Genomic DNA, 19,403 nt, shown 5'->3' on the forward strand with positions numbered 1-19,403 from the left:
CCCTTTGACTTTGACGCATCACTGAGGCGGCGGCAAGAGCGTGACTGGAGGTAGAATTCTGGAATTTGGAGGAGTCTGGCCACAGCCGGGAGCCCTGTATGCTGGTAGAAGCTGAGGGTGTACCCAGGGACGAAATTTCTTGGGATGAAAGTGGCCATCATGCCCTCCTCCCCGAGATGGGAGCAGAGCCCCGGGCACTTATTTGCAAGAACCATCCGTGTCATGGGTGCTTGCTGGGTGTCTGTCTAACCAGGGGCAATGGAGAAGTCAGCAGCAATTATGGGGATTACCTGCTCGCTCTCCTTCTCTCTTCTTCCACCTGGGCGGCCCCTCCTGTGCCCTTGAGTCTTTCTTGGGACCACCTGCACGGTCCCTCGTGTGGGGCATCCCTCCTGCAGCGTGGAGGTGAGTGGTGATAATGCCCTCCTTCCGAGCACCTCCCAGCCCAGCGAACAGCTGCAGCCTCCGGGAATAATTGATATTACAGAAAACACAGGGCTAGGTGCCAGCTTCACATTCTCCAAACACTGAATGATTCAACCTTTTCAGTTTCATCAAAGCCAAGCTTGGAAACTCCCTGATGGCCCACTGCTAACAAATAGCAGGGTGCCTGCTTTCGCTGTGCTGGCCCCCGGGCTCTCCGAGGGGGTGTGTGACAGCAGCCAGGTGGCCCCTTTGGGGCCTCTATGCCCACCCAGGGGCCTCAGGTTTGGCAAGCTGGGTGACCCCTCACTCTTGCAGGGATCAGCCAGCCGTGTTGGCTCGAGGATCCAGAGCTTGGCACGAGCCACCTATTAAAATGTGTTTGTTTAAGCTGTGAAGACAGGAAACAGCTGTTGGTGACAGGGAAAGGGAAGCACAGGACAGGCCAGCTTGTGTGGTAGAAGCAAGGGGGGAGTCTATTTGGGGAGTGCCGAGGCCACTAAGGAATGGAGGTGGGCGGGGGGAAGGGAGCTGTGCAGGGGAAATGGGAAGGAATGGGAAACCAAGAGCCAATAAAAGACAAACAACACAATAGAGATAGAGACACAGAGAAAGAGGCAGAGAGAAAGTCAGAAATCAGAGCTGTGCACGTACACACACAGAGACACTAACACAGAAACAGAGAGTGAACAGCCTGCTTTTCAGGCTTCAGACCACTGGGCTGGGTTCAAATTCATTGAAAGTCACTTGGCTTTCTTGGTTTGTGCAATTCCCGACCACAGTGAGCCTCCAAAGCCAAGCCCCCCAGTACGTGGTCATTATTTTTTGTAGCAACAACAGTAGGAGCAGTCATTGTTGTGATAGAAAGAGCACTTGCTGTTAGAGCATCACGGGCTCCTTGCACAAGTATCCAAGGTAGACTTTGTAGTCTCTGCTGACAGTTTAATAGCGGAAGAAAACGATGCTGTGAGAAGTCCAATCACTTTTGGAAAGCCACCTGGCTGGTCAGGAACAGAAGCCCTGGGTTTATTCACTGTCCGTCTCTTGGTATTTCCATTGCACCTGTCTTTCCTTCCCACTCATACCATAAGATGAATGCATTTCTTTGAAGGCAAAACAGACATAAGAGGAAAACAAAATTTCAGGTGTACCATGATTTAAAAAAAAAACCCATATCTTCAGTTTACAAACATTTCCACCTCCCTCCTGTAGGGACTGGACCCTTGAGAAGAGGGGGCGGAGAAGGAAGTGAGACAGGAAGGAAGAGAAGAAAGAAGGCAGAGACCTTTGGCAATAGGTTTTTAGGAGTCTACACCATATTCCCAGTCCTCTCCATGTGACAGATTGTGGGGTCAGGGTGTATGCCTGACATGTCTTAGCATGGCCGGGGTTCCGCTCAAGGAACATTTAAGAATTTGAAACAAGAGGCCCAGGGCCTGGGCCCCGGGAGCTGAGGTGTGCCCACAGCATCCCTCTGGGTCTGCAGGTCCCAGGTCTCCTCTGGTTTCTACCATTCTCAAGGCCCGCCTGTCCACCTACCCCTTAAATCCTTTGAGCTTCTGCCATCAGAACCGTACTCGGGAAACCACTCCGCTCCCACTCCATGTCATCCCAGGAAGGGCTGACCTTGCCATTTGGCCTCATGACACAGCCTGGCTGATCAGAGTGCACCCCCTTTCTGCCCCTTATGAGTGGTTCAGCCATGGCTGGGCCAAATCAGGCCAACTAGAGGCCTCTCCTGGTCTTGTTGGAAAAGCCATTCTTTCCCAGGGCTTCCAGGTTGGATGGGTGAGATGAGGCATTGCTGCTTATGGATGTCTTCCCCAGATGCTTGACAGAGACACAGTTAAGGGCAAAAATTGAAATAACTGACAATTCTGGAGCCCTGGGATCCAATGTGTGTTGGCATCTGGATGCCGTCCCAGCCAAGAGAGCCAACATGGGCCTTAGTTTGGGCTTTTGTTGGTTTGAGTTTGGTTTGTGCCCTTTACCACCAGAAGAATTCTGATAAATGCATCTTTAATTAATTCTCTCTTTCAATTGTAGGTACATTAGTTTTCTACTCTGTGTACCAATAAGTACGAAAGCTTTAATTTACACAGTTATTCTCCATTGAAAATGAGGAACAAAACTACTCCTGGAAATGTCCCTGCTGTTAGTAGCCTCAGGGGATCATATCTTGACACAAAGCAGCTTCTGAATAACTATGCAGGTGTCGCCAAAGTGTGAGCATGCTTAAAGGCAGGGTTTATTTTTACAGACTTTTCTCTTTGCCTAAACCAAACCTAAAGCACACTCAGCAGGAGCAATGAATTTAAGTACAAAGAGGGTTCATGTGCAGAAGGAGTTAGATGCTCTCTGAATGGAAGTTCTCCTCCTTGGTGGCTTGGAGCAGTTAGATATGGCTGCATAACAAATAGTCCCAAACCAATGGATTCAACGCTTGCCTCCGACTTGGCAGGTGGTTATGAGATTCCGCTGGCTTGAGCTGGGCTTGGCAGAGGTCGCCCATCTCTGCGAGGTCAAGTAAGTTGGTTTGGCAGCTTTGCCAACCGGACGGGGTTTTCCTACATGTTCTGGACTCTGCTCCGTGTGTTTCCTTATCTCCTGGCAGGCAAGTCCAGGCTTATTTCTGTGGTGAAGACACAGAAATGAGAGAGTAAATGGAATGACTCTTTAAGCTTCTGCTTATATTGAGTTTTCTTCTGTCCCATGTGCTGATGTAATTAGATGGCCAAGCCCAGGGTCAGTGCGGGCAGATGTCCCTGAAGGGCATAGATGCCAGAGTATCTTCTGTTGTTGTTAGTGAGCTTCCAGAAAGTTCTAGAAATGAAACCTTACCACACCTGGCTAACAAATGATAATCGCTGATGTGAGACGCTGAGAATCCAGAACTTTACCTAGGTGGATGGAGGAGTGGACCTTTCAGTTCATACTCAGGAAAGAATTTAGAACTGTACATCCTGTTATTCTTCTGTTAAAAATATCTCACACAAAGAACTGTTTTTTTTTTTCAGTGCTTTTTTTTTCTTTTCTTAATAACCACTTCAAATCCTTCTTTTCGTGCCAGGGCCCTTTTCTTGTCTTTTCAGAAAAGAAGGTCCTCAAAGAACTTACAGTCTAGAATGAGAGGCAGACGCAGAAACAGAAACTGTCAAGATCAAAGAATCAGGGCTGAGCAGGAAAAGGCAGAGCTGCTCTGGGAGTCCAGAGGACGGGCACTTAGCCCACGCAGGCAAACCATTTAGAGAAATCTATTTTAAATTGATTGTTTTATTTGCTGGATTTTATATTGACATGTTTTGCTTTGTTCTCAATGTGTTCTGGGACTGCAGCCTATTCATTTATTATTAAGAGAACGGTAATTATTTCCAGGAGCTCCTGAGAATAGACTTTGCTTCCCTTTCACCTGATCTCTGCTGATTCTGGTGTAACCTTCATATCTGCAAGGATGTCTGTGGCAGGAAGTGACAGCCCCTGGGTGGAAAACACCAAAGACCCCACTCCGCAAGGAAGGTTTGCCCACCACCGCTTCTCAAAGTTTAATGAGCACAGAGTCCTCTGGGAATCTTGTCAAAATGCAGATTCTGATCTAGGAATTCTAGGCTGAAGCTTGAGATGCTTGTTTTTCTAACAAGTTCCCAGCGGCTGCGGCTGCTGCTGGTCTGTGGACCACATTTTGAGTAGGAAGAACTGTAAATGATCAGCACTTTCTACACCAGTGAATAGTTTAGGAGGGCTACACAAGGGGTACCTTGTCTGTCTACCTTTGTACTCTGCAAACTCAGTGGACATAGCAACTTTTTCTTGCCCTCAACTCTTCCATGTGCCAGTGCCAGGCACATGGAAAGATCTCAATAAATATTTGTTAAATGGATGCCTCCTGTCTGCCCACCTCCCCCTTTCCATGGGTGTGTGTATATGGAGGTTTACCCGATGTTTCCTGTGAGTGGAGCCTGGACTGCATCCATCCTGTGGGCCACAGTCTTGATTCCTTACCTAGTTCAAGATAGCTTGGTGGCCCAGCGGTGGGCCACATGACTCACAGGTCTCTCCTAGATTTGGATAAAGCTCATCCTAATGCTTGAGCACATGTCCGATTTGAGGCACTCCTTCCACTAACTACCTTATTGCTCCCTACCTATATCATGCCCATGGACCAGACCAGCGGGGTATTGATTCTGTCAAAATATTTCACTAGAGCTCCTTACATCCTCTTAGACTCGCCAATTGACACTGTTGACTTCTTCTTATTACAGCTCTTCTGGTTTGGTTGATTTTCCTCAAATCTTTTAGCACCTTCCTGCTTCCTTACTTGCAGCAAAGCTGCATGGCTGGAGCTGGAGGTAGGCCAGTGATGACATGAAGGACTAAGATTGAAATACAAGATCATCACCAGTCTCTTAGCTTGAGTTCCCACCCAGAAACTTGGCATCCTCTCCTTAGAATGCATTTTTAAAAAGCCAAAAGCAATTAACTATTATGCAAACTGTCTAATCCTCAGCTTCCTCAACTGCAAAATGGGAATAGCTGCGCCCTCCTTCTGGGGTTTTAATTGAGCTGTGATGTAATAAATTGCTTAGCTCAAGATCTGACACTTGGAAAGTGTTCCATAAAGGATAGTTCTTTTTATTTTTACTTCTAAAGGGTGAATCCTAAAGTCCAGGATCCCCAAGAGGGAAGGTTCCATTGAATCTTGCTTCATTCCTCTAACAGCTCATCATGGAAGAGAGAAAGTTGGGTACAGTAGGGGACGATGTATAAATAGCCAAAGTAGTGAAAACAAAAGGCTCACACCCCACACAAAGTTATGGACCACGAGAGTAAGTAGACTACGTGTCAAGCCAACAGAATAGTTCTTAGGTGCCTCAACTCCTAGGGGTCCCTTAGACCCCTTCCTCTTGTCTAATGCCTCTCCGGTCTCCTTTCTGTGAATATAGCTGTACCCATGTTCACCACCCAGCATTTGTCCAGAATTGTTCTCATTCTGATGTTTATATTTTCTTTTTTTAAAAAAAGATTTTTAAAATGTTTGTTTATTTTAGAAAGAGCACGTGCACACAAAGTGGGGAGGGGCAGGGAGGCAGAGGATCTGAAGCAGGCTTTGTGCTTGATAGCAGGGAGCCCAGTGTGGGGCTTGAACTCACACCCTGTGAGATCATGACCCGAGTTGAAGTCATACACTTAACTGTCTGAGCGACCCAGGCGTCTCTAATGTTTTTATTTTCCAAGCAGTCTGGATTACCTTGAGTGTTTTTTGTCTTGTAAGATTTTTTTCATCATCAAAGAATATGGTAATTTAATTTATTCACTTAGCCAATGAATATCTAGCATGCATCTTCTATGCATAGGACACTATCCTAGAATAGGGCACATCCAAGGATATGGGGCTGAACAAGCCCAAGAAAGGTCCTGTCCTTATAGGCGTTAAATGTACTTTGCAGAAGTGGTATAGATTCACTTAGTCAGAAAACAAGATGGCCACTGGATTGAGTCCCAGGCTAGTAGAGATTCCAGTAGCGATCCCCGTAGGACACAGTAGATACTTGTCTGCTGACCATATCAGTGAATAGACAATTGTGACATTAGAAAAAAGATGGGAGAGAAAAGAGATGGGGTGGGTGGATTCACCAGGACCCATTCCAGTTCTTCCTGGGGGTCGGCCACTCACTCAGTTGTGGGATGACCAAGAACATGCATTTCATAGTCAACAAAAAAAATGCGACTGGCTTTTAACTTTGACCACGTGATACCTTTTAAAATGGGAAGACACATACATACTGCAGTAAGCAGGAGAGACTAATTCCTGTCTTTATCAAGTTCACTATCCAACTAAACATTCTTCCTGAGTTCACTGAATGAGCTCAGAGCCTCTTTCCATATAATCTTGGCTACTGGAAGGTCCATCCTGATCTTAAGTTTCATTGAACATATTTTGGAGTATGAGGGCTTTTTTTAAGTGTGTGTGTGTGCGCACACATGTGTGTACCTGTGTGTGCACATACATGGGCTTCAGGTCAGGGATATCTCACTGGGAAAGAACTAACCTCTGTGTGGCTTAAAAACTCCCTGGCAGACCATGAGCGATCTGGAAGGAAACTTTGGAGCATAAGCTTTGGAGAGAGACCTGGATTTGACTCCTGAATCTGCCAACTACCTGCTGTATGATAATTTTGGTCAAGTTGTATAACCTCTCTGCCTCAGTTTCCTTATCGGACAAATAGATGTACGTGTCTCATAGGGTCATTGTGCTGGTGGGATTGAAAGAGATCATGGATATGAAACACTCAGTGCCATGCCTGTGGCCGCGTCAGGTTTGCTCAATAACTATTAGTTGTTGTTGCTATTATTATCCGTGCTATTTCGCCCTTGGGTACATCCCTGGGGGTAACTTCAAAGCAGATAGTGGCCTCTTTCCAGGGGCTTCCTATCGTGCCAGAGTAGCTCAGTCAACAACTTCCCTAATGAGCTCAAGACTCCATCAGCGGGACCCTTTGTTTTCCTACTAACTCTCTGTCAACATGGTTTGCATTCTTGCATCAACATTATACCAATTGCATATTCACCAGCCTGCAAGGGCCTCAAGACTATCAATTGCTACAATGGAGTAAATGATATTCATTGTTAAAACAGGGTAAATGCCTATTTCCTTTACACAATAGAAGGAACTGTTATAGGCTATTAAGTAAATAACTATAAATAACACACTATAAAATGCTTTACATATGCCTTATCGCACTGAACTCCGATGCTCTGAAGTAGCTGTTATGGCTGGGTAAATTATACGTGTTTTTAAACACTGTCCAAAATACATATTTACACGTACTTAAAATCCTACACTAAACAGTCTCTATAGCAACCAGTAAAACACAAAAGCCTTATTAAGCATTCTTTGTAGTATTTTTAGGAGTTTAATCATTAGGAGAAAGCTCATAGGCCATGTAGACACCAGGGAACACGAAGAAAGAAAGTCTTTATAGGAACAAAGAATGAGGTTGCCTTTGAACCTGGGGGGAGAGGATTTTATTTTTTTTAAACTAATAATCACCAAGGGCCTGCTCTTTGTGAAGGCAATGCTGTATTTGGGGTACATCAGACACAATTTTGGAATTACAATCTGGTTCTCAACAGAGAAGAGAGATTCTTCAATTAACATATTCCAGCAAAAGACCGCGTTCAATTTTCTCTCTTTAGTCACAGCAAAAAAAAAAAAAAAGAAAAAAAAAAAAAAGAAAAAAAGATTTCCTTGCCATTCAAAAGTGAAGAAATATGTAATGTCTCTGTAGAGCCAGAGTCATAAGACTCTTTGAAGGGTGATTCTGAGGGTTTCGTTGGGGTGGAGCCACATCCCATCACTGAAATTCTGTATTTAACCGATTATCTACATGACATGCTGCAGTGACTGTGCATCCTAGAAATATCAGTGACTTAACATGGCAGAAATTTCTTTCTTGCTCATTCTATGTGTCCAGCGTCAGTCAGTGGAGTTTATGTTCCATGCTGTCTCTTAGGGACCTAGGGAACTCTCTGTCTTGTGATGCCACCACTCAAATACTTTCTTTCCAGGGTTCTGAGGCAGGGAAGGGAGCGCTGGAGGGTGCCTTGGGGGCCCAGAAGCCGCACACCTCATTTCCACTCACACCATATTGGCCACAGCTCAAGTAGTTCCAACCAACCTGCAGCGAAAGTTGGAAAGACAGGGAGCACATGGAATATTTACTGAACACTAAACAGTCTTGAGGAAAATATCATCTAAACGTCAGAACTATCCCAGGTACTTTTATAGTCCTCGATTTGATCTTTAAAACAACTCTGCAATGTAAAATTTCCCCATTCACTGAAGGAGAAATAGGCTCAAACGTCTTAAATCACTTACTTAAGGTCACGCAACCAAAAATTGGAAGGGTGAATTTAAATTTAGGTCAAGTTTGGGGTGCGTGGGTGGCTCAGTCTGTGAAGAGTATGACTTTGGCTCAGGTCATGAATTGGCGGTGTGTGAGTTCGAGCCCCACATTAGGCTCTGTGCTGACAGCTCAGAACCTGGAACCTGCTTCCGATTCTGTGTCTCCCCCTCTCTCTGCCCCTCCCATGCTCATGCTCTCTCTCTGTCAATATTAAATAAACGATAAAAAAAATTAGACTTAGGTCAAACTAGAGCTGAACATAAGATACTCTATGACCAAACAATTTTACTCTTAAGTACTTTTCTTAAAAACACTTTTATTTTCACCAAAAGATGTGTTCATAGGCTTTTTGGACAAGCACTTTCCATAATACACTCTTCATGATAGCGTCAAACTGAAAAACAGTTCACGATCCACCACCAACAATGGATTAAATTGATTTTGGTCTATAAACAGAATGGAATATTCTTCAGTATTGAGAACCAATAAATGGGAGCTACATATGGACATGGATAAATCTCATAATTATCACATCGAATAAAAGAAGTCAGATAAAAGAGAGTTCATGCAGTATGATCCCATATGATAGAATTCAGAAGCAAGCAAACAATCTGTGGTGATAGAAGTCAGGATAATGATAACCTTGGAGATTGGTAGTGATGAAGGGAGTGTGAGCACAGAGCTTCTGATTTTCTTGTAATGTTCATTGGTCTGGGTGCTGGTAACATGGGTCTGTTCAGTTTGTAGAAATTCATTTATCTGCACAATTATACTTTTGCATATTGCTCTGTAGGTGCTTTACTTTAATAAAAAGTCTGCTTGGAAAAAAAAACAACTTGCAAAAGTATAAATTGTAGATTCGGCTCAAACCAGTTCTAGAACGGTGTCTGTCACCATGTAGCCTTCATTTCTTCTCCAACCACATCCAAGCAAAGCTCACTTCTTACCCTTAAATAGTTCAGCTTGATTTCTACTCCATCATCACAGCCCCTCCATTAAGATAGTTCCTTGGAATAATGGTTTAGATAGAAACTTTCAGCAAATTTGAGAGAATTGTCAAAGTCTACTGTAATTCACTCTAACATTGACTTTGGTAAGATCGTTTTCTTCACTGAAAGAAAATGTAAACCTGGGATTTCCAGGGAATGGAGAAAAAGACCATGGAATCTGTTTTCTCCTCAGGCTAGAGGAATGAAAATAGCTGAGTATAGTGGAAAGAATGAAACTTACACTGAAACAAACCCCAAACCAGATAATACAATAATAGAGGTTGGGGCTGGAGCTGTTTCATCCATTTCATTTGGAGCCATCATAAAACTCAAAACCATTGTACCTGCCCAGCTGAAATGAACTGACAGCTGAAAGATTAATCCCATTGCTTTTCTCTGCCCCTTTCCTATCCCCCAAACACACCCAACACCAAAACAACAATTTGGTGGAACCCTGACTGCCAAAAGACAATGTTGTCTTAGGGAAGGTATTAGTGGTAAATCCTCAAGCTGTTCTATAAGCACCGCATAGGTTGGCAACAGAAGGCTAAACACAAAATTGCAAGATGAGCTTGAATTTAATTTTGCAGTTTTCATCTATCATCACATTATGACAGTATGATGTTCTGGGCTTTTCAGAAGGTTCAGGGCACAGGTATGCTAACTCCTCCTGGGAAGGCCTTCCTTCCCATCTGTTCCTGTCTTGGAAGCAGTGTTTGTGGGATCATGGATTCCAAAGATCTAGCGGGAGTTACCAGAGCCCACTCTAAGACCTGTTAGATTCTTAAACAGTGGCACTCTTTATCTCCATTCTTTGATTATTCATTTATTTGGCATGTTGTTGTAGGTGCTGTGGATGGTTCTGGGCATGAACTAGTGAACAGAGAAGATGTGTTTCCTGCCCTGGAGAAGTTCCTGATTAGTAAGTGGGGGAAATTTTAAGAAATACTAATGGTATTAAATAGTGTGCTATAAGAGCAAACAGGAGGCATGGCTAGCAAGCCTTGAGGAATAACATCACTTCTTGGGTCATGCCATCTAGGGTGAAACCCAAAGATTGCAGTGAAGCTGTACTGGATGTCCACCTGTATACCAGGCTGTCTGCGAGGCTTTGGGACTATAAGGATGGATAGAGCCTAGTCTGAATGTGGAGGGAGAGTGTTATTCGACAAGGGATAAAGGGAATCAAATGGGTTATTTCAATAGATTGATGACGTTCGGTAGAGTGTTTGGGAACGAGCTTGATGGAGATGATGCCTGGAGAGTTAATTCTGCACAAATGAGTTAGCAGTTCAAGGAAGAAGCATGGAGGGAGAAAACAGAGGCTGTCCTAAGAGAAGGGACACCATAAGTTGGCACAGAGTCATGAAACAGTGGACCTGCAATGGATACTTGGTGTGTTTTAGTGTAACTGGGGTATCTATACAGTTTGAAGCTGGGGGCTGTGGTGTCTGAAAGTGCTCAATGGGGCAATCACAGTGAGCCATGGTCATTTCAGTGAATCACCGATTGATGGTGGTGGTGATTTGATCCATGAGTGCTTTATATGGATTGCTGTAATACCAGTATGGTGAATGGATGAAATCTGAAATCCGAATTAGCATGACCAGTATACGAGTGGTAGCCGCAAGCCTATGCTTTCCTCCCTCTGTCCTCTGGGCCATTAGAAATGTGAAACCTAAGCCCAGAGAATGGCCACTAGGAACACAACAACCTGTTATCCTGAGTTTCCCCTGTAGACCCATGGCCTTGGTGTGGGTTTATACAACTACATTTAGGACTGATGATAGAATCGTTGTTGTGGGTTTTTTTTTTTTAATCCCTTCCATGACACAAACCAAGAAAAAATATCGTAATAAAATTTTACAAGTTAGCTGCCACCAAGGATAAACAAGAGAGCACTATAGGAAATGAATCAGAGGCTCTAACTGAATCTGCTCTCGGGACAATAACTCTAATGCAAAGCCAGGGTCTGACGAGGTCGCGGTGGGAAAGTCTCCTGGGGCATTTCCGAGGAGAAAGGAGATATTCTCCTGCTGTCATGTTCACTTCATGTCCTAATATGTCTGTGGGTGTGCAGAGAAAACATAATCTGCAGCCTCTGCTCTGAATCAAGGTTTGGATGACCAGGGCCATTAAAGCGTCCCCAAGGATCACAGAATTAACCCTCTCTAAACCTGAGGAAACCACTGCCACTAAAGCACCAAAAGAAAGTTGCTTGATTCTAATCACAGCTGAGCCAAAATGTCACTTACCATTAGGTTCAATGGGCATTTTACCCCCTTTTTAAATTACAAGATTACCTTTAAATTGTGTACAGGAGCTCATAACTGCTGTCCATTGGGGGTAATCAGGAGTGATTCCATTTCACCCAAAGACGGGTTGCCTCTTCTAGAGTCTTTGTTCATTAAGCCTCTGTCTATCTCAGGTTCCATTTATGCATCAATGAGGAGTAAGTTCTGTAGCGCAGAAGACATTGCATGTTTGCTTTTAGCGTCCCCTCATTTGTGGGCGGAGGGTGCTTCAGAGCAACCTGGGCTGTCCTCTCAGGTGTACGTCGCAAATATGCATTCCCTATAGCAACACACATTGCTCTGCTGTGCTGACCCCGTGAACTCTCCAAAAAGATCACTTAGAAAGGCAGGTCTAAACTGCTTGTCATTCTTGGTTGCCTTCATTGTATAACCATTTATAGAACAAATCATAGCATTATTAATTAATCAATGAATCCATTCATTCATTCATCTCAAATAACTATTGTAAAACAACTGTGGGTAAGACATTGAGCCTGACCTTGAGTACACTGGTGAGCTGGAAACTTACACGATAGCAGTTGATGGACAAAATTAAACGGGCTGTTTCACTGCCATTTGACAAGGGCCATGAAATGGACAGAATTAGGAGGCCCAACCTGGGGACATTTGTCACAGGGTTCAGGGCACAAACAAGGCTCCTCAGAACGAATAACATCTGAGCTGATCCTGAAAGTTGAGAAGAGTGTTGCTGGATGAAAGGACAGCATGTTCAAGGGTCTAGAGGGGAGAAGGGAACTTGCGGTGTGGGGAAAACCGGAAGTGGGTGTGCATGTGTGAAGAAAGCAGAGCAGTGGATGAGAGTGCCAAGAAGAGATGTGGACGGAGGAAGACAGGGATCGTATCACAGGGAGCGTTGTCAGCCCTGGTAATGAGCCTGAACTTTATCCTGAGGGCAAAGGAGTAGAGAGCAGATGTGCGTTTGGGAAACATCACTGTGGACATTTTACACGCAGTAGATGCCTGGTTCTATGGGGCATCTGATGCATTTGTAAACCTGGTGAATCTCATATGCATCATCCCTTTCCCAGAAACAGTCTCTAACCAGCCACCCCCTTTGATTTTGACCTTTCCCCTTGAGGATGCCCTCTGTATTCCATCGACTCCACTTCTGCATGTAATGGCATAGAGTTTCAGGAAGAGCCCATCTAATGAGGTTCACAGCAAAGAGCTGATGGTGACAAGATCATAAGCGTTCATGGCCCAAGAGCCTCACCAGAGGTCACTCGTAAGCAGAGGACAACTTTGGATTGGCCATAACAAAGCGATTTAAGTGGCTGTATTGCCAAGTCCTTCTGCTTTACTGATAGAAGAGGTTTAAAATCCTGGGTTATGAGTTGTAACATCTCTGACCCGCACCATCATTGTTTTGCAGACACACCAGATTTGCGGTCTTCAGATCCAAGTTTGAGCTTCAGTTGTGCACTTAAAATCTTAGCATACCAGACTTTGTAGTTCCATTTTTCTTTCTCATCGAAGGTTAGTATAGCTCTTACATCCTCAGATGTTGAGGGGACTCAATGGCATATGCATAGAGCATTGCGGATATTTATTGAATGAATGGAAATGTGATATTGGAGAAAACCCTGACTCCATGGGTTATGGTCTCCTCATCTATAAAATGAGAAGGTTGGGCTAGATGCTTTTGATGTCTTTCCAGCTCAAATGATCTAGAGCTCCCTGACACTGCCTCTTTGCGGCAGGTACTGACCAGTTGGCATGGTACACTAAATATAGGGAAATCTGGTTTGGTATCTTAGAAAGTCAGAGGACAAGAAATAGGAGATTTCTGAGAGAAGGCACGCTAGTGACAACTCTGGTCCCACTAAAATCACTCTTAGCCCAAAAACCAGGTAGTGAGAAGAATGTTTATTTGCTGGGGTCACTGGCTTTACTTGACTTCTCTGGTAAAGAGTTGGTCTCAGAGGATGCCACTGACAGCAAATTTCCTGTAAGACCACTTTGAACTGCAGGAAAAAAATTGCTTTATCCTTTTATGTTATCTCATGAAACGCTATTGATGCAGTGTCCATGCTAAAAGAAAAAAACCTTCATGTTTCTTCTTGAGTCAGGACTCGAAGCAAGACAATTTGAGCACAGAAAATCTGATATTGAATAAATGTTTTTGCTGGCTTCTGGAAAGTGATCTGATTTGGAATTTAAGCACCTCTGGGAATTACCCTCTCCATTCAGCACCACTGAGGTATATACATTCTATCCTTAGAATTGAAGGTTAGTCATATTTAAAGAATATGTTCTTTCTTATTAAGGAGACATTGGCATGACTCAGTATTTTATACCTTAGCTACTTGGCCTTTACTATGATGATGTAGCTAAAAATAGCCACATGCAGGACTGTTCCAAAGACACGGCAGTGGGAAATTTGGGGGAATAGCTCTTATCTTGTTGGGAATGACTGAAATACCATAAGCCTCAATTACACTCGGACTATCCTTTGGCCACAGTGGGTTATCACCTATATTGTTAGGACCTGGCACCTGCTGTTTTCTGTATTATCCATATTTTTCTTTTGCTGCTTCAGAAAGGCTGACTATGATGCTGATCACATAGGACCATCCAGTTCCCTTTCCTAGAATGCAGTCCTTAAAATGTAGGAAACAGAGTTGCAAATCCAGTACTTGGGATAGCTTGGAATAGCTAGAAAGCAAAACCACAGTGTCCTTTGGTCTGGGAATCAGGGCTGACGGCTTTGTCAGTTGCTTCCCCAGAAAGAAGCCTCAAAGCATGTGCTCTGTCATGGTCACTCCTCTGATACTCCTCTCTTAGCTTGAACTTTACATTCCTAGGGGATAGGGAAGCTGACGGCTTGCTCACCTCTACTATTAATTGTCTGGCACATAGTAGGCACACAAGATAATTTCCAATGAAGGGTATACAGCTGTCAGTGTTGCATTTCATTTCATTTTATTTATTTTTATAACAATTTTAAGTAATCTTTACACTCCATGTGGGGCTTGAATTCACAACACCAAGATCGAGAATCACACGCTCCACCAAGTGAGCCGGCCAGGCACCTCTGTTAGTGTTGCATTTTGTCTCTCTTCCTTCCTAGAGTGCAAGCTCCATGAAACAGAGACTTCATTTTTTGAAAGAAATTAGTGTATTAGGAGAGTGCTGGTTGTTAGTCTGTGCTCAATAACTATTTACTGAATGGGCGAGTGAGTGAATGGATACACAAAAACCAAAACAACCAATCTGAAAGGGAAGAAAGCATTCAAACCTTTGCACTCAAACTCTACTACCCAAAACAAATAAATGGGGTTAAAAATCATCGTGTAATTAGTGCATCTATCTCTTTATTCTGAATCATCAATCCACTTTGTCTAAAATATGCATCGGCATATTTTAAGAATTCTGACACTAAAATTATTCCAGTATTTGCTATTTAAAAACAGAAGAGCTCTGTTGATGGAAAATTGGCGTAGGATAATCTGTACCTCTTTAAAACGCACAGTTTGATAAGTTGTGATTTGTGTAGACACTAGTTTGATGTATGTGGACAAGTCTTCTTGGGTCCCTTTGTAATCACTTCTGTCCATAAGGCAACCACTGATCTACTTTCTGTCACTGTACATTAGTTTGTATTTTATAGAATTTCACGTCAGTGGGATTCTATGCCCATACTCGTTGTTTGGCTTTTTTCACTCACCACAGTTTTGAGACTGATCCATGCTGGAGACTGTATCAGATGTTCATTCTTGTTCTGCCTAGAAGTATCCCATTGTACAAATATATCTCTGTTTAACCATTTGCCTGTTGTTGGATATTCGGGAAGTCTCCAGGTTCTAGCTATTACAAACTAGGCTTCTACAGACATGCACATAAAAGACTTGGTATACACCAATCTTTTCATTTCTTTTGGGCAGATACCTGGGGGTGGTACGGTTGGATCATAGGCTAGGTGGATGTTTTAACATCTTAAGAAATTGCCAAGCTGTTTTCCAAAACAGTTGGACCATTTTCCATCCCCGCAATAGTATATGAGAATCTTTTCTGAGACCCAGTGAGATCAGCCATTTTAACTTTAGTCATTTGCACAGGTATATAGTGGTATTTTGCTGTAGTTTTAATCTTCATTTCCCTAATGACCAGTGATATTGGGCAACTTTTCATGTACTTACTTGCTATCCATATATCTTTCTATTTGTTGTGTGGTTGGTTTGCTTATTATTGACTTTCAAGAGTCCTTTATATGTTTTAGTGCAAGTTCTTTGCCAAGTATATTACTTGTGAATATATACTCCCAGTCTGTACCTTGTCTTTTCATTCTCTTCACAGTGTCTTTTGAAGAGTAGACATTTTAAATTTTTATGAAGTCCAATTTATCAATTTGTTCCTTGATGGATCGTGCTTTTGATGTCATGTCTGAGAAATCATTGCCTGGTCCAATGTCAAAAATGTTTTCTCCTACATTTTCTTCTTGAAGTTTTATATTTAGGCCTGTGATTCACTTTGAGTTAATATTATTATATATTAGCAAGGAATGGATCAAAGGTAATATTTTATATGGATACTCAGTTATTCTAGCACCTCCTGTAAAGACTACCCTTCATCTGCTGAATTGCCTTTGTCCCACATAGAAAAGCCGTTGTTTGTACATTGGCACTTTGCTATAAATCTTGAAATCTGGGTATTAGCTCTACAACTTTATTCTTTTGTATAGTTGTTTTGGTTACTTTAGATCTTTTGCATTTCCATATGGATTTTAGGATATTATCAGTTTCTGCCATGAGAAGCCTGCTGGCATACTGATGAGTGAGAATTGACATCTTAACCATATTGGGCTTTCTGACCCATGGACACGGCATCCCTCCATTTATTTAGGTCTTTAATTTCTCCAGCAATGTTTTATAGATTTCAAAGTACAGGTCTTTCATGTCTTTTGTAAGATTTATTCCTAAGTATTTCATATCTTTAACAGATATTACAAATGGTATTTTTAAGATTTTAATATCCAGTTGTTTGCTGATCGTATATAGAAATAGAACTGCTTTTTGTATGTTGACTTTGTACACTGCAACCTTGTTCAACTCCTTTTTCAGTTCCTGTATCATTTTTGGGGATCCCACTAAGTCTTCTCCATTGAAGATCTTGTCATATATGAGTAAGAACAGCTTTAATTACTTCTTTCCAATTGGAATCACATGGATTGATTGATTGATTATATGATTGATTTTTACTTGCCTTATTGCACTGGCTAGAATCTCCAGTACCACAGTGATTACAGGTGGTGAGAGTGGCTATCCTTTGCCTTTTCCTTGACCATAGAGGGAAACTACTCAGCCTTCAAGTGTACACTCAGAACATTTGCAGACAGAGAGCAACTGTGCTCTGTAATTTGTATAAAGCTCCAAATGTATACATTTGCCCAATTCTAATGAAGATAGCTATGGAATATGGAATACCATTACACAAAAATTGGAGCCAGCAGCCAACACTAAACCAGATGATGAAAAACAGGATTTAAGAAGGGGAAGGATAGAGGAGCCTGATGAGCAGGGACTGAACATTAACATCCGAGCTGCATTTTAGATTATTTATAACTTAGTGTTGTCAGGGTAGTACTAAGTATAAATACTGATCAAGATTTACAGGTTACTACAGCCACCCAGTCCTGGTCTGCTGCCTGAGCCATGCTGTTTGGGAAAGCGTTTGAACTTAGTGGTAGATTGACCTGGGCGCAGTGTTGTGCTGGGGCCAGCTCGTCCAGGCTTTGCTGGCCAATCTTACTGAACTCTTCCCAACTTACATTCAATGATGTCACCTTGGTAGCTTGAAATTGACCAGAGTAGGAGTATTTGCACCATGAAAATTTGCCAGTTGCTATAAATCAGGGACTTTTGTTTCCTGGAGAACTAGCTGTTAAACATATATCAGCACACCACAATGTAATTAACATTATCAGCACACCACTCCATAATCAGTAGTCTGTATATAATTATTATATTGATCAGTTAATATATTCGTATGGGTTATAATTCCTTGAATCTAAGAGTAAGACACAACATGATTTTATGTATCATGTAAGAAAGAAGAAATGCTATCAATTGCAACTTAGAGATTCCACTCATTGAGGGCATTTCCTATTTTCAGCCATGCTAAAATGTGAAAAACTCTGATCTTTAACATTGGAGAAATACAGCATTATTAAGGGTTGTTGTATAGGAAGCCCCATATAGTTTATTTTATTTTATGTATTGGTCATTCACATAAAATGTTGAACTTTTTATTACAAAATCCCGTTAGACAAAACAAAACAGTTTTTGGCTTTAACTAAAGTATTTCAACTTGGTGAGCCCAATTCATAGCCAGAGTCAAGATTTTGAGGCTTCATGTGGGCAAACCAGAGCCAGCCCTCTTTCCCCTAATCTCACAGGGCATTTAATACTTTTTATTGGTGTAGTCCATTCATTCATTCATCTCGCTTTCCCAACTGGACACCAGTGTGCTTGAGGGCAGAATACTCATTTGTCTTATTACCCTTTGTCTCCTCAGTATTGTGATAGTTACCCAACTGTTTCATTGTAAGTAACTAACATGTTAAGTGAAAAAGGAAGCAGTCAATTTGTCTTTCTGCCTATCTATCAATCTATCCATCCATCTATCTATCTATCTACCCATCTATCCATCTATTTATCTATCCATCTATCCATCTATCTATCTATCATGGCTCCTAAAGAAAGCATGCCCAAGTCTGTACCAACCATGTGTGCACCACACAGATAGGAACATACACACAGATGGCAACACAAAGATCCATTTTTACAGATCTGTCATTATAACTTAGGAATCAGGTATACTGCTGAGGAACCTCTTTCCTCCCGAAAATCTCACTAGAGACGGGCCCTCAGTGTTGACTAAGTAATGTAATCGGTAGGGTCGGCTATTTCTGAGAGACAAGAGGTGTCTGAAGATCGTCAATGCCTGAGCGTACTGAATGTCTCATGGCGCTGGTGTCCTGGCATTTGCCCATTTGGACATGGGTAGATTTGTGCTTTCTTGCTCTTCTCTTAAGGACTGAATGCACATGAGTCTTCAGTCAGCTTTTGTGTGCCCAGTTGCTTCACCAGCTCTGAGGAGGTCTTAGGGTAGTTCTTCTCAGACCGCCTGGGTGAGTGTGTGAGAAGCTGACTATTACTACCAGGTACCAGCCCGGCACATCACTCTGAATACATCCATTTGGACATGGTGACTTCTTTCCTTTCCTTTTTCCAGAAGCTGAAAATATCCCCCAATAGCTCAACAGAGAAGAATAAATTGTCCTTGTGTATTTACACGGAGGAGAAGATTTTCCTCATTGTATTTGCAATTCTGTCTCGTGCGATGACCCCCATTTTCATAATCCTTCATGGAGTATCATGATTTAAAAAGCTTTCTCTCCCTGCTGTTTCTGTTAAAAGGTTTTCTGGTGCGATTCTTGGAAAGTCAAATTCTGCATTTAAATGTTGTATTTTTGCAGATATAATTTTAAAGAGGCCATACTTCTGGAATGTTTTTCTTTCTGGGAGAGGAGGAAGCAATTCCACCCTTCTGCATATATTGTTAACCAAGCCACGAGAGCATACAACAGCTTTAATAGCAAGGCAATTGTGATTACATCTCGCTCGTAATTACATTTATTTGCTCACATATGTCCAAAAAAGCCAAGCATGAGCCAGACCTTATGGGTACGTGTTTGTGCAAGGAAAATCATCTGACAGATTGACGGTGAGGAAAATAGCTTTCAGCCACTTAGGCCTCTCCTGTCACGGACA

At 42.5% G+C, this 19,403-nt stretch overlaps 1 long non-coding RNA gene across 1 annotated transcript in view; it reads left to right on the plus strand.

The window, feature by feature from the left end:
• LOC115280647 overlaps positions 1 to 19,403 on the plus strand; it is a 229,487-nt gene that overhangs the window by 190,777 nt on the left and 19,307 nt on the right. The window contains exon 3 of the long non-coding RNA XR_003903879.1: positions 10,164 to 10,238. This is a non-coding gene — a long non-coding RNA (uncharacterized LOC115280647). The remainder of the gene's footprint in view (positions 1 to 10,163; positions 10,239 to 19,403) is intronic.

The sequence above is a fragment of the Suricata suricatta genome, chromosome 16 (genome assembly GCF_006229205.1).
Source record: "Suricata suricatta isolate VVHF042 chromosome 16, meerkat_22Aug2017_6uvM2_HiC, whole genome shotgun sequence".
NCBI lineage: Eukaryota > Metazoa > Chordata > Mammalia > Carnivora > Herpestidae > Suricata > Suricata suricatta.